We start from the raw sequence: 16,505 nt of genomic DNA, 5'->3' as shown, positions 1-16,505 counted from the left end.
TGTTTAAGTATTTAAATTTACAGCTGTTATAATAAGACATATACATTATAAAACAATACTAAGTAAGCCCAGTATTTTCTTATAATACAAATAATTTTATTAATACGTAAATATATTATATACATAAAATCACGCTTTTTTACCCAAGGAGTAGGTAACAGAGAAAATATCTTTCCACTTGCCATGATCCTTGCACACTTCTTTCGAATCATACACATTCGTGAACTTTTTCAGCTTTTGTCAAGGCCTTCCCCTACGAACGTTAAATTCATACTTACTTTATATATTTAATATTACAGACATGGTGTCTGACAGACACAAGAATAGCGTAAATTTATTTTTTGTCACGTACTGCCTGTGTAGTCTACATCCTAGCTATACTTACCTGTAGTTCAAATTAAATAGATGACCAAAAACAAAAAGCTCATTCCAACAAGGAAATCACTAAAAATAAACTGATTCGAAAAAAGAAGAAGACATTACAGATGATTCTACATCGGGGCTAGCAACACTGCGGGCGCCAAAGCTAGTAACAGACAAAGATGCATGCAAAGCTGGTTTTTGATAAGTAAAGCAAAAGATATACATACTACGTGTTTGTTATCGTCGTGGTGGTACGTAGCCCCGCGGGCAGGGTGCGGGGACCGGGGGAATGGCAGGCCAGCCCTCTCCAACTACAACCAGAGCCAACCAGTCAGCACCAGTTTGAACCAGTTCGCAGAGCAAAAGCATTCGCATAGCAACGCAACAGCATTAAGTTCTTCTTTTATATGTATCGCTGTATAGTTAATCTTAATCACGCATGACTTACGGTGCGATTGGGATCGCGGTCCACCTTAGGTCGATCGACGAGTACAGAAAATAATATTTTCTTTAATATTTGAGCTACACCCACAGTTCAGAAGTGTTATATGGCATATTTACTAAGCAATTAACAGTTCATTTGAAGAGAAGAGACAAAATTCATATTGACCTGACTAAGATTCCAACTCGGACTATATGAGAGAATATTCACACCCACTACATTTTTAAAACTATTGCTGACTATTTATTGCAAAAATAAATAAAATAAAAAAGAACACAGAAATGAGACCAGTAGATTCAACGCAGTTTTGCGTTACTATCCTGAGAGTTTTGATACAATTTGGACAAATAATTTACATGTGAATCGTGATCGTGAACGTGAAATTTCCATGAGAGTAGACAATTTTATAAAATTTTGTACTCGTATAAAGTTAATGAAAATTAATACAAACGTGGACCATGATCGCAAGCGCGACTCAACACGTTCGTTATTTGACGGAATTTGCTCTTTTTTTTCTTTAATTATTTATATCTATCAAAAAAGTAAAGAAAGTTGACGGCCAAAACATCGAAATAAAAAAAGTGATATAAAAAGCATAAATAAAAAATGTGTAAAGGGAGAGAATTAAATAATGAGGAAGTAGTAAAAAGTCTTAGTAGACTAATTTTTTTTTCTTATTATATAAAACTTAATACACAGATGAGGAGTTTTGTTTTTATTCACCTTTTACTTAGTACCCGTTTTCAAGAGCCGGTTATATTTTTTCTTAGAACTTAACGTCCTCATTTTGATTTTGTTTATGCATATATCAAAATCTATAAGGAAAAAAACTTGTGTAAAAATTTAACGGAACCAAAATATTTTGAATATTTTAGGTGGTTCCATGGGCATGTTTAAATGTGTTTTAGTTTTCCTCAAAAATATCAGCCAGGTATTTTTTCTTTGGTTGTCACGACCCCCAGCAGTTTGTCTTTATTTAAACATACATAAAGTCACACCTCTATCTCGGAGGGGTAGGCGGAGACAACATCTTTCCACGTTCCACGATATCTGCATACTTTATCCACATACAAAACCCTATTTATTTTTAATGTTTTAAATTGTTGATAAATTATTCATGTGATCCTAGTCGAAAAATAGTGATATATTTTTATTTTCAATAGGGATTTTCTTTCAAGATTATATCAAATTAGTCCGCACACTCGACTACATGACAAAAACAGATAAATCGGGAACAAACACTGTCTTCTACATATATAACGACGCAGTACAATAAATTCGGTGTCATCCGAAAATAAAAAAGGTTTAAAGTATGTATAGTTTTAATTAATTGGCCGTTTAATGTCTGCGCTTTGTGAATGGGTGATGTAATCGTAAAAAAACTTTAGCAAAACATTTGGGATCCGGTTTTGTTTCCCGAAGTCATCAGAACTCCATCCTGACCTTGGTCAGCTGTGCAAGCCATGCCTTTGTCTTATTTATTACCAACTTTACAGTTGGCGAGTCAACTGAACATTTAAAAAAAGTTCCACGACAGGTGTTGTTTGAATAAATTGGTTTTGGTTAAAACCTAGAAATCAGAAAAATATTAAAGGACATTACAGAAATGCACATTGTCTTCGTCTTGCATTGCACTTAATTTTGGGTTATTACCTTAATATTTGTGTCGAACCTTTGTAAAACTGTCAAATAAATATATACATAGCAGAAATGACATACAATAAAAATCGTTATCGTATCGAAACCATCAGTTGCGGCGAAACATTTGCCAATCTTTCCATTCCATCTTATATGCTTCACGCGGGTAGCATTAAATAGTAACTGAATCACTTTACCTATAAAAAAAAATTGCAACGGTTTTGTAGTTTTAAAGATCTAAGCATACATACGGGAACCTGAATGCAAAATTCTATATAATAAATCTTTAGTCCTAATGGTTTAATTGGGCAGTGCGTTGTCCGTCAGTTATATAGAAAAACTTTTTTATTTACAGATTATACCTATAAGTTTACAATCTTATATATAAAATTCTCATGTCACAATGTTCGTTCTTTATTTCAAGAAGCATGGCGCTGATTAATATCTTTTATTTGCCGAAACTTGTTGCTGATATGTTTCATCTCTTTGTTATTTAATAAAAGATTATTCTGCAGATAATAATTTATTCACTACAGGAAGCTAGTGTAAATGCAAATATTAATGTGACAATGATAATCTACCTTTTCGTATGAAAAATATAAGAATAAACCTTCAGAGTCATTGTCAAGGTATTTTAGGGTAATAAATATATTTCATCACAAGTAGCGTTTGATCAAAAACCCAGGGTTAGGACGCCATTATGTCATTGAACTTCAAAGATAGGAAGTAGTATAAGAATTTTAGATGGGGTTAAATGAATTTGCAAGGTTTCACAGATACGTATAAAATTCCAATCCCAACTAATATTATTGATGCGAAAGTAAGTTTTTTTGTTGGTTACCTCTTAACGCTTTATCTACTGAACCAATCTTCTTGAGATTTTGCATATATATAATAAGAATCAGGAAAAGAATAAAATTTCCATTCCGGTGAAAATTATAGTTTACGTGGGATTTGCGAAAAACTGAATTCCTTCGTAGGTGGCGCTAAATTCGCGTGTGTATGTGGTGCTATATTCCCAGTAACGGTTCTTAAGAAAAAGAAGAACAAAACAATTATGAATATTCCTTTTTATTAAAGGAACATATTGTTTGACAAGTGACATGATTAACCCAAACCTTGGTGAGTATTGGAGTCAAGTACAAGCTCAGCTGGGTGGCTGTTAAATTAATTGTAGTGGACGGTCTCGGAAACCTTTATAATAATGACTACATCAGAGATAGCATCGGACAATCATCACAATAGCTAGTTCCGCTTGCGCACTGGCGGGCCACGAAAACAGCTGGAATACGCTACAAAAAGAAAATAGTTATTCATCTTCTCTTATTCGCGTTCGGTATCAGTTATTCGGGTGCACGTCAAGTAACGAATCTTTTTCTTTCTCCTGGCGTTAGTCATGGTTGAATTCTCACCTTCCTCTATAGGAGGCCTGGGTGTCTTTGGTTAATGCTGAATTGGGTGAGGCAAGTTTGTACATGAAGCGTCTCCTTTCTGATCTCTGCAACCTTTGCTGTTGCCACCTAACTCATAAAGGACCACGGTTCCAAATTCAGTTGCCTGGCTTCCACATGATATTTTCCCTTACCATGATTATCGGTTACTAAAACTAATATCATAACTTAGAAAAGAGTCATTGGTACATCGCCGAGTAGACCTGTGACTCATTAGTGTTTTTTTTAACAAAAATAAATGTCTTTTCTATTAGTTATAATATTGAAGACTTGAAATTTTACGAAGTACGAGTAGGTACTATTAATTTCGAGAACGCTCTTTTCATGGCCGTATTTAATCTTGACATAAACAGAACATGCATATTGTTAAATGCAGAGCTATTGTGCAGAACTATACCTATATTCTATAAGATTGCTTCTTTATAACGAATATTAAAATCTAATCACAACGCCATTTTATTTTTATGGGATATTAAAGTTGAGTTGCTATTATGAGTAAATAGAAAAAATAACAATAACGCTATATGTATATATATGATATATATATACATATCATCACGACTATATCTCTTGCGGTGTAGAAAAAGCTAACAGTATTGAGAAGACTGAGTCACATTCAGCTGTATGATTTAATGATGAAATCGAGATTCAAATAGTGACAGGTTGCAAGCCTACAAGAAGAATTCCAAGTTCGCCAACCTCTCCCTTACTCGCCTTATACGACATCCACGGGTTAGATATGGAGTGGTCATATTGTTAAGTGCCAAGAACCATACGGCACACGTACGGCGTATTGTAGGTACCTTCAAGCTAAATTTTTGGAGATCTGATGACATAATGTGTACCTTTTAAAACAAAAAGATCGAAAATTTTGGAATTTACCCATTTCGTTTTTACCGTTTATCCTTTCATTTAATATAAGAATTAAATTAATTTGTACAATATTTTTGTCAGTATTTACAAGTTATCAAGATTAGTTTAAATGCTGTCTACATAAAAGAAAGTGTAAATACATTTGTATTTATTTCATAGATTGTTGACCTTTAATCGGCAAAGCATGTGGACTCAAAATTGTAACACCTCAATTGTTTGACAAATAAAGATCTTTGTTTTAGTTGTCTGTGTTATAGTGGTTAAAATTGTAACAATTTCGATGCAGGGTGAATGAACCAAAGAATGTTAAATATTTTTCGCATGATACGCTGGTGAAATATTAAGAGAATTGATTATTTAAAAATTTGTTGAGATACCGGCATTTGTGAAAGTAATTTAAAAAATAAACTAGTGAAATATATCAAATTGAACTTTTTTTTTAAATACATAAAAAATCTTTCCCGAAACACAAGGTGAATTTCACCGATTTTGTTTCATAAAATTTATTATACGAGTAGGTACAGATTTCTCTCGCTATTATACTCGTATTGTTACTGGCACTACATAGTTGCATACGAAACATTCTATGACGTAAAACATACATAAATGCAGTAAAATACTTTTTAAGATTATTACTTCGTAGACTTATCATGACATTAATATACATAATGTACATATATCACGTCTTTGTTCCTCATGTACTAGACAGAGCCATAGTCTCGAAGGTTGCATTAGCTGGATCTAGATTTATGACGGATTGATATTCAGATTTGGTGAGACCGGACCAACGTAGAAAGAGAATAGTCTGAAAGCGGATCATGCAGGCCCGAGGTATGTAGTGGAGAGTGAATTCGGGAACATATAACGATGAAAAGAGAGTGAGAGAGGTTGCTAGCCCAATACTTACAATAAGAATCATACATATAAGTAACTCCATTCTATCCTAATAAAATAAAGAATGCAAAAGTTTGTAAGGATGTGTTAATTTTAGTAATAGCCTCATAAACGTGGGATTCTTCTTTTAGGCGTTGGGCTAGCAAACTGTCACTATTCGAATATCAATTCTATCCAAACCATACAGCTGAACGTGGCCTTTTAGTATTTAAACGATTGTTGGCTCTGCCTACCCCGTAAGGGAAAAAGACGTGACTATATGTACCTATGTATGTCGATATGGGAAAAACAAGCGCGTATTCCCAGTTCCCACCCAGGATAACGGAGAACCACGGGCAATGTCCGGTTTTAAAGTTGCGTCTATTCTTAGCCCATGATGTGGAAACTTGTGCATGAAACAAGTTTGTTTCCTCCACTTCAATCTATAGATTGCCATCTACGAGTAGCTAAAAGCTGCATTCCTACTCACGTACATAGATATTATTCTCGCGCTTTGATACAATTCTTTTATGTCTATATCCTACTACTATTATAAAGGCGAAAGTTTGTATGGATGTATGGATATTTGTTACTCTTTCACGCAAAAACTACTGAACCGATTACCATGAAATTTGGTATGTAGGTAGCTGAAGACCCAGAATAACACATAGGCTACTTTTTATCCCAGAGTTCCCGCGGGATTGATAGGGTTTCCATGCGGACGAAGTCGCGGGCGGCCTCTAGTACATACATAAATATATCATGTGTTTTAGTGATAACAGTCTCGAAAATACCCTGAGGCTAACTTCAGCTGATGGAATTATGGTTTAAGATATTTTGTTATCAGAAATAAACTTTTCAATTGCAGTGAATTGAAAAACTTATTTCTGATCATATCGCATCAGTATACGAGATACAAATTCGGTAATAGAAACATATGAACGGTTCTCTGTTTTCGACTTTTAACAATTTAATGGCTTATTTAACTACCTACTTAATTGTAAGTTGAATTGTGATTTTTTTTTTTTTTTTTTTTTTTTTTTTTTAAATAAAAAATTCAAATAGTGACATGTCATTATACATATATTAAAGTAAGAAATGTATCTTCCACTTAGACCTACATACTCGTATTATCCCAACCTTTTTCCGGAGGGTTCGGCACGAGTAATGATATCATTCTAGGAGTACACTTGAACTGGCTTTTTAACCCTCCTTTGTAAATCATAGGTTTCTTTTATTTATTTATTTTTATTTTATTTATTTGTTTTCGCCCATATGCAACTAGCGTGGCCTTGCAGTCTATTCAAGAATGTTGGCTCTGTCTACCCCGCAAGAGATATAGACGTGACCATATGTATGTATGTATGTGTGCTAACGACTCATTGTCAGCCGTTAGCACATTTTTTTTTATTCTAATTCGATCTATTTCTGTGTTCCAATCAATATTGAAATGTGTATATAGCTTTCTGAATTCTTCGAATCTCTATAATAAATTGACTGCTTCTGTTTAGGCCCATTGTTAATGTTTTTGCGGCGTGCACGAAAGGTGTCGAGGTGAATTGTCTTAATTGTGCCAAAACATTTACAACTATCATTAGATTCTAGAACTTTATACATACACACGCATATATTTATCGCTTATAGGGTCAGTGCTGTCACCAGACTCAAAGGTCACGTTTACCTTTTTTTCTTATTAAAATTGTATACATTATTAAAAATTTTCAAGAAAGATAGAAATGTGAATCTTAATTAAGAGAGAGTCACCTATCTATCTCTCTGACTGAACAAATTCCAAAGTAACAGTTTTCAAATTACAAATGGTGTATAAATTTGGATTCCTCCCTACCACCTGCTCCTATATTTTTCGGGACTAGCGTAACAGAATATATACGTATTTTGCAATTTATATTATTAAAGTTGCTTTATTTATTTTAAATGGATCCTTGTGGACAGTTGACGAATGTAGTCCCCGCCTGCTTCTCCGGTAAAGAAATGTCAGTGTCAATAACATGTGTAATTTCTACAATAACATACGTAATTATAATATGTCTATACTTGCAATGTATATAAAATATTATTATGAAGTGAGCCGTAGTGACGCTGTGCACACGCAATTTAACACACTATGACGTCATTATCCTATTGTATACATCGGCCAGTGAGACATAATTATACATATATACGTATTTCATATAAATTATAATGGTTTGTTGATAAGGGCACGTCGAATCAAATTAGAGGTTACTTCATTGACTGAGATAATCAGGTTGTATATTTAAATCTGTACGATATTATTTTTCCTATAAATTGAAATGAAGGAAATTATTTTAAAATGCTTTGTTTTTTGAACGATTTTATTTCAAACCGACGAAGTTAAATACCTACCTATGCGGGTTTAAGGCAAATGAAAAAGTTGTAGTTTCTACCCACCCTCTAAAAAAGGCGTGATTTTACATCGGTTCATAACTATCAATCGAATTTGCTAAGTGTAAGTGTGATAGCTCCAATAAGTAGATAAAATAAAAACTATTGCTGTCGAATTATCTTTTTTGAGCCATACAGTTGATGTGGCCTTTCAGATTTTTCGAGACTTTTATCTCTGTCTACGCCGTAAGGATAAAGAGGGATATACCTAGCTATTTGTGTTAAATTCAGTTTTTTGTTAAGACTGTACCTGTGTTAACATGGGTTATGTTCGTTCAGGGGAAAAATGAAACAATTTTTTCATAAATTGTGTACCTAAGTATATCAAAAGTACGCGTGTTCTAGTAGTAGTAGAAGTAAAGCAAATGTTTTTATTTTCAATTATCAAAACGATAAGTATTTCTGCCAATCCACAAATAAATAAATATGAACATCCTATGCCTAAGTTCGACAAAATTGAAAATCTCTCATTGAAAAAATATAGGCACAAATCATTATTGTCAACATGATAGTTGTTTTATTACTACAAATTGTATGTATTCATTTTCAGCACATTGTCCTAAATTATCTGTGCAAACATCATTTGCTCCATTCAGATATATTTTATGTACATACTGTCAATATACGCGTCTTACTTCAAACAGCCAAAATTATTAAAAAAGCCTTCTATCTCCAATGCATAGAAGTCAAGTTCCAATGAATTCGCGTAGCTATAAATGCTGGTCACTGTACAATTGGAATACGTTCATAACTAATGTTTTTATACTTTTTTTGACAACTCTATGGCACACGTGTTTGAATTATAATGCCCGGCAGTGCTGGATTCCATTTTTTGTACAAATTATATTCTACTATATACAGTTGTCAGCCGTTTAGGGTAAGGCGATTTAGAAGACGAGCAACTATTGATGTATTTTATATTGAGTTTAAAGCTACTTAGCACATTGGAACCAATGCCCGTGGTTGAAGTCGCGCAAAAAAGCAATAGGATGTTCCAAACGAATCTATAATTACCAAAAAGAATCCTATAAATGTGAAATCTGTCTGTTACGGTTACACGACTAGACCAGACGAGTTCATATTCGTTTTATATATTACTTTAGGCTATTATAGCTACTAAAGCTAAAAAAAAACGGTAATGCAAGTCAAACATGGACAAAAGCTAGTTACAGTTTAGTTCCAACGAAGCGAACCCAATTCGTTGGCCAGTTTTTATTTCAACTCATCATACAGCAAAATAATCTGCCGGCTAAAATATTTTTTATCATCAGCAAACCAGCCAGTGATGATAAAGCTACAGACGTTTTTTGTCCCTAATCTCGAAGGATGACAGCATAGTTATAAATTACCGGGATTCTTCTAATTGACCTCGCCTTAAAACGCCTCGACGGGCCAGCGGCCTGTAAATTCTCAGAAAATTAAAGGATTGCATGAAACTTTTGTGTATTATTTGCAGTTCTTTTTATAAAATCATTTAACAAATTGCACAGAGAGGTATAAAATAAAAATATTAATTTACACAGATAAGTTTAAAATTTTATTTTCTTAGAACAATTTTTCTTTTAGAACGACATATATTTTATTAATGGATATTATTAAAATGGTTAATAAAACGTTAAATGCTTTTTGAAAATGTGTTGACCTCTCATCCCACATCTAATAATGGAAATGTTTTAAAACAACTAACTTTAATCTAATCGGGAACGATGTAGTGAAAAATCAGGTCAAGAGCGCTCTGTCCACCCCTCCAGTAAAGAAACATTATCATAAATGTATGCCTTTTCATATCAATAGGAGAGGTATATTTATATTTCTTTATAGTTCTCAGGCAAGAGCCATTATATAAAACTCCGACTAGTCAAATATCAACTAAAAATCAGCTCATTTGGTCGGTTTGAAAATCAATTTTGAATGGCATACGAAACTGGTTTCGCCTTCAGCGAATATCAAAAAGTAATAAAAGTACTTATATGGGTGTTCCAAGAAAAATATGTTGAAGAACTCGTCATAAACGCAGTTGATTTTCACAAACAACTGGTTAAAAATAAATTTCGTGTACTCTGAAGCTTAAAATTCAATTTAAAAAGAGTTTAAAGTAACGGGAGTAATAACTTTTTAATTGGTGCTAAAATCAATAGCCATTTACATAAAATAAATTTTGAGATTTTCAAGAGATACTTATTTATTTTATTGTTAAGAGTATAACAAAAATAGTTCTGAACCAATTTTTATTAAAGAACAAAAAACTGCGTTATTATTAATTTCTAAGATAGTTATAACGCGTTTCAGGAAATATTATTATACTTTACCTAATTTTAAACTTGGGTTTCTCTAAAGTTTTTAGGAGTATGAATGTAGAGTATTATTTTTAATACAGGTGACAATTTAAAAATGTACTTACTATTAATAAAAGATAATCGTGATGACACTACACTTACTATGCAAAGTACGTGTAAGTATGCAACTTTAATCTAATAGTTCCCCACTTAAATGGCCGAAATTAAATAAACTATCGTTATTATCCTAAACGAGTAGTAACCTCTTATTAACCGTGATGAGGAGGCAGTAGTTTAGGGCAAACAACGTAAAATACACACATACCTATAATATAATTGTAACTGACCGATGTCTATACTTGGAAGATATTGGCATCTATAAAATGACCAACAGAAGCCAAAAAGGTGATTTTAACAATTTATATCTGTCTTTATATTTGTAGTTGCATGACGCAAAAAGTATTGGTTCTATTTCATTGCGATTTTTACAGAAGTGTTCTTGTTTCAATAAAGATTTAACCACACCCTCAAAGGAGTAAAATACAGGTGGTAATTTTTTTTACTTTGGGTATAGTCTTTCTTCTGTCGTTAGTGCGGGGTGTATCCTCACCTATAGGGTGCGCCTTAACGATCTTTGATACGATGAGTATCTTCAAACTCAATTCCACACAAAAAAGTCGCTGGCAACAGCTAGTATTAACATAAAACTGATTGTATGCCATTACTAATACTAAATTACTATTTTGCTATATCACGCTTCTGGTGGCTTATTATATTTAATAGTAAATAAATGCAAGTAACAACATACATAATGGGATCGAGTCACGTGTACATGCGTGACAATGTATGTAGGTGTAAATAAAGATGTACTTTCTATATGTTTACAATATAAAGATTTTTAGTGTAGCAACAGTTAAATCTATACTAATATTACAAAGCTTTAGTTTTGTTTATTTTTTGTTTTGTTTAAACGCGCTAATCTCAGGAACTGGTTCGAATTGAAAAATTGTTTTTCCGTATAATAGACCATTTATCGAGGAAGGCTTTAGGCTTTTTATCATCAGGCTGCAACTATTAGGACCGAAGAAATAATGGAAAATGTGAAAAAAAAACGGGGAAAATTATTCACCCTTGAGGGCTTCAGTGATGCCCAAAATAACCATTCCACGCGGACGAAGTCACGGGCACAGCTAGTTTTATATATTGCTCATGTATTATATATTTATATATAAGAAAAAAAGCAAATAGGCACTTCATCACGAAATGAACAACCACCTTAAGACTTTTCAAACAAATACTTTCACGTCTTTATCCCTCAAAGAGTTGGCAGAGCCAATTTTTATAAGAAGGCATTATGATGAAATGGAGTTACATTGATGGAGACAGGTTTCTGACAAAATTTTAAAAGCTCTCTTTTTCTTGTACATTTTGCGCGGGAAAAAAAGAACACACGTTATTTCTTTTTTGCTAGCAGTCCTTGGAGGCATAAGATTTCAACGAATGACTTTTTGCCTACTGTGATGTACTTAGAGAAAGATGTACGTGCAAATTGACTGTATCTAATCTTCATATTCTGTGGCTGCGACAAGTTGCGGAATTTCTAATAAACACAAATCACGTACCTACTAACTGCAATTCTAAATTGAATACGCTATTAACTTGATTGTTTACTAAATTAATTGCGTTATTTCTATATATAAGATTATTAGATTTGATATCATTAAACCTATACATTTTTTTTCGTTTAAACAATTTCGGTTATGACATCCGATGTACTTCCGATTTACCTACCTTGTGTTAAATCAAAATTTTGCTATAAATAAACTCAAACGCAATAAATGCACTGCCCTAATCATATTGTACTCATATTATGCGAAGTTTGTAAAGATGTGTGTATGTGTGTTTGAGATTTTGATTAATATTAGTTCACTGAATTACATCATAGAATTTAACCTTCAAAAACCGCAATTTTTTAATCTTTCTATCCCGATAACCAACCATTTACACACCACTTGTCTACGGCCAAAATTCTAGAATGAAGTCGACTAAGAAATGCTTACTTTTAAGCGTTTGGGTTGCATTGACTTGCTTAAAATTTTGTAAATAACATAAGTTTTAACGCGCACTAACCTTTCTAAAGCCGTCGTTACGATCGTGTTTCAGCGGCCGTGATCACTGGACTATGTCGGTAACAATAACTTTCTTCAACAAATCTTGTTTGATATGTTATTAAACATACATAGAATAGAATTAATAAGATTCCTGCGATATAATGAATTAGCTCAGAAGAGAAGAATTCTTTTATCCTATCATTCAATGGGATGCATGACGCAAATATTATGTAATATTACTCAATATTTGTCTATAAAATACAAATGCTGTGCGGATATTTATAGCCAATTGTCATGAATAGAAAATATGTGGTAGATGTGTTAACCGCAAGATGATCGAACGTGTTTGTAGCGGTCGCAGTAATGCGGATAGATTTTCTTAATTGTAACTAGTTGGTGCACGAAATGGCTCGCTAAGAAACACACACATGTGCTAAATTTCGGTAACCTACCCCGAAGTTTTAGTCGTGCGTTGTCTTGCCCCTCAGTCGGCCGAGTAGCAAAATATGAAAGAAACGATAGCCGAACAGATAGAAGAAGAACATATTCCTCTCATATTATTACTATGCAATAATAGTAAAAATTTTATTATGAGAATGTCAATTTGTAGACCAATTAATTACCTATACCGATATCTCTCTGTTTCTGCACACGCACTTATTTTTTACTAATGGCCATAACGGTCCCATCATCTAAATTTGCTATAATCAGATTTCCGAAGGTCCAAATTAATAGGCATCACGCAAGGTCGTGTCTGCGACGCATTTTCTAAATATTTCTGACTCGTATGTACCAAAGGATGAGAGCATTTCCGTGTGTTGATAAAAAAAACTTCGCGTATTTCGGAGGAGAAAGTCAAATGTGAAATCTGGCGTTCCGCGTAGATGTATTTGTTTAAGGACTTAAGAAGGGACACGGTTTAGTTAACCGTGGTATCAGCGCTTCTTTTTGTTAATATTAGCTTTTCCAAATGGGCATATAGTCCTTGAGCTTGATTCTTCTATTTAAAGATCACTAAAAATGTCAGGGTTTTAATGCTAAGATTTGCTTTACTTCGGTTTAGTGAAAAATGCTGTTAAACTGAAACTTACTATAGCAAAAACCACTGACGATGCTTAGAAACCGATCAAAGTAATGAGATAAAAATAGAAACACGGGAACACAATAGTGAAAGAGAACATGAAAGTCCGTTTTCTTTAAAAAAAAACAATGAAATAAATTATTAGAAAAAAAATAACATGTTTCTGTTTAGGAAACATAAATAAATTAACTTCTCGCAAATTCAGCTGCTAAAAACAAAACAAAATCAAGGCGATCAGGTAAAATTCAAGAACGGACGTAACTGATCGGCTTTATTGCAAGAATTCGATAGGAGCCTAGTGACCTACATTGAAATGATAAAATATCAGTTGTTTCACACGCTTTATTTAAAGCTTAGTTTAATTCAGAGACAGAGGATGTGTGGTCTTAGTTGAATAATTTGGTACTACTTAGAAGGGTGCGCTTATATATTTTCATTGTATATCTGTATTTTATACATGTTAGAAAATAGATAATTACCTACAGGTTAAGGTAGATTTAATGTTGGTAGACAACATAATACTTACATTAAGTGAAGTTTATTGGTAGACTCATTCTAAAAATTAGCTGAAATGTCCTTAGCAATTTAAGGTTATGTAATATTAATATTATTTACAAACATTTGAATGCAACCGCTATCCTTATTATATTGGAAGTTGTTTATTAATAATAAATAATCAATTTCGCAAATGGAACCCCGCTGTTGGCATAGAAACTTGTATGTTGCGTAACCAAAAACGTGCGAATAGAACGAGAAATGCGTAGAATGACGTAGAAAATAACCGTTTAACCATAAATATACAAACTCGTTGTTAAAATTACAACCCAATTATAGGTGGACAATTCATAAACAATAAATGATTTATGTACTAGACGATCAAAAATAAATTTCATTTCGTCGAGTCATTAAATTATAATATACATAATAATTGAATAATGTCTGGAGAAACAAAAATATAATTTAATAATGCAAAGCGTCAGGCCTGTTGACCGCGCAGGTTTGTCCGGATATTAAATACTATTATAGGGTTCTGGCAACACTAAAACAGTATAGTTAAAAAAAGCGTCATCAAATCTTCACCATAAAATGTCAGGTTCATACCAGCTCAGCACTTTTCACATCCGTCAATTGTCTGTTTCTATTTTAAAACAGCAGAAACTGTACAAATGTTTTTTGTCAAACAAAAAAAACAGCAGCATATAATCGTCACTAGAATACCTCAGACAAATTCGTTAGTGTTGCAGCGATTAACTTGTTTATTTCTTGTCTAATGAAAAAAGCAATATGTGAATGGTTCCAATGAATCATCAGAGAATGCGACTGATGTTGATATTCGAAGGTTGTGGTTTCAGATAAAACAGTATGTCATTCAAATGGAAAATCTGCATAATATTGAGGTCGAAAAACAAAGAGTAATGTTGTCCATTTGTGAGTTTAAAAGAGTTCAACGGGTTCTTTTATACAGCGTTATGTTTAAGGCGTGACGTCGAGTTACTTGTTAATTATGTGTTTATACGTCACTCCCCGAAAAGAAGAATATTATATTTGGTGACTGTCATATGTATAAATGAATAATAAAAACAACGAATTGTTATAACTCGTCAAAAATTTAAGTAAATCGTCGAATCCTAAACACACATTTATACATAATCACATCTTCACCCCCTTACGGGAAAAGATTTCAGTGGTCATATAATTTTCTCATTATTTCGATTATTCTTATTCATAGATAAGAACCCTTAGTCATAAAAAAGTCTGCAATTATTATTTAAAGAAATTCATAAACTTCTTGAGAGCAAACGTACAAACATGTATAGCCGCCTCTTTCTCGTAGAGAGAAGAAACTACATCTTTTCCCTTGCTACGTTCCAAGCGTACTTTCTTTTGCCTCATCTTCTACTTCTCCAATTACAATAGTTCACTATAGTAATAGTTCTACTATAGTTATTCAAAGAATAGTGGGCATGTACAACTATAGATTTCTGTCACATAGGTCGAGACCCTAGAGTTGCGAGCGGATATATAAATAGTAACGAAAGTGGGTTGGCGAACGCTGCATTCTTGAGAGCATGCATCTCAGGCGCAAACTTGTTTCTCGCCGCATGCGCATGTGTGCATGTACGTACATGGTGTTACCAGGTGGCGCTAACTCTGAAGGCAGACAGAACATTTCTGCAGAATATTTATAGAACAGGCTGTACAAGCGGCTTCATCTGCATGGTTGCAAGAAATTGCGTACGCACATTTGTAAAAAATTGATAAACTATGTTGATGCGATAGAGTTGATCGAAATCGTATCAAACAATGGAAAATTGAAAGAGAAACGGAGTTTTTTTTTCAAATGACAACGTTAAATTTTTTATTTCTTTGCTAGGAACCTACATGCCAAATCTCTTGGCGCAGCGATTTGGGCTGTGCGTCGATATGTTAGTCAGTCAATCAGTTTCCTCTTCTATATTTAATCAATTATAATCTTATCTCTGAAATAAACAGCTTTATCCTTAAATGAATTCAGTATAATTTTTTTTGTAATAAAGTGTGTTGGTGTTAATTCTTGCCACAAAATCAGTTGATTCCAGAAAGAACTGTTAAATCTAGAAAGTAATTAGCGAATCATTAGTATTTTTTTCCAGTTTAATCATCAACTGAGCAAGGATAATCTTGACACTAGGCTGGAAATTACTTCCGCGTTCAGATCTATTTCAATATTGCAATCATAATTGACCAATCAATTAACCAGTTCATTTGTTGTAAGATAATATCTATCAGTTTCGATGTAGTAGAAAATATGTAAATATGTATGAATGTAGTAAATGTATGTATGTCATGAATGCAACAAATACAATTGAAAATGATGAGGCTGCTGATAAAATAATAACAAAATAGGGGAAAGAGGGGTGAGGAATGGTAGTTGAGTGAAGCAAACGACTCAAAAAAGCGTTCCCATCTCAAGTTGCACAAATTTCAAACATT

At 33.2% G+C, this 16,505-nt stretch overlaps 1 protein-coding gene across 2 annotated transcripts in view; it reads right to left on the bottom strand.

The window, feature by feature from the left end:
* LOC106134013 (UNC93-like protein) overlaps positions 1–16,505 on the bottom strand; it is a 72,369-nt gene that overhangs the window by 32,563 nt on the left and 23,301 nt on the right. Inside the window, exon 2 of one of the 2 annotated variants that reach the window (XM_060953633.1) lies at positions 591–674. The exons of the other annotated variant lie outside the window; for it this stretch is intronic. The gene's annotated coding sequence lies outside the window, so the exon portion shown is untranslated. The remainder of the gene's footprint in view (positions 1–590; positions 675–16,505) is intronic. 2 annotated transcript variants of the gene reach the window in all.

Source organism: Amyelois transitella, chromosome Z, assembly GCF_032362555.1.
Source record: "Amyelois transitella isolate CPQ chromosome Z, ilAmyTran1.1, whole genome shotgun sequence".
In the NCBI taxonomy this organism is placed as follows: Eukaryota; Metazoa; Arthropoda; class Insecta; order Lepidoptera; family Pyralidae; genus Amyelois; species Amyelois transitella.
Note: the sequence above shows the minus strand (reverse complement) of the source record. Positions and strands in the feature narration are given on the sequence as shown.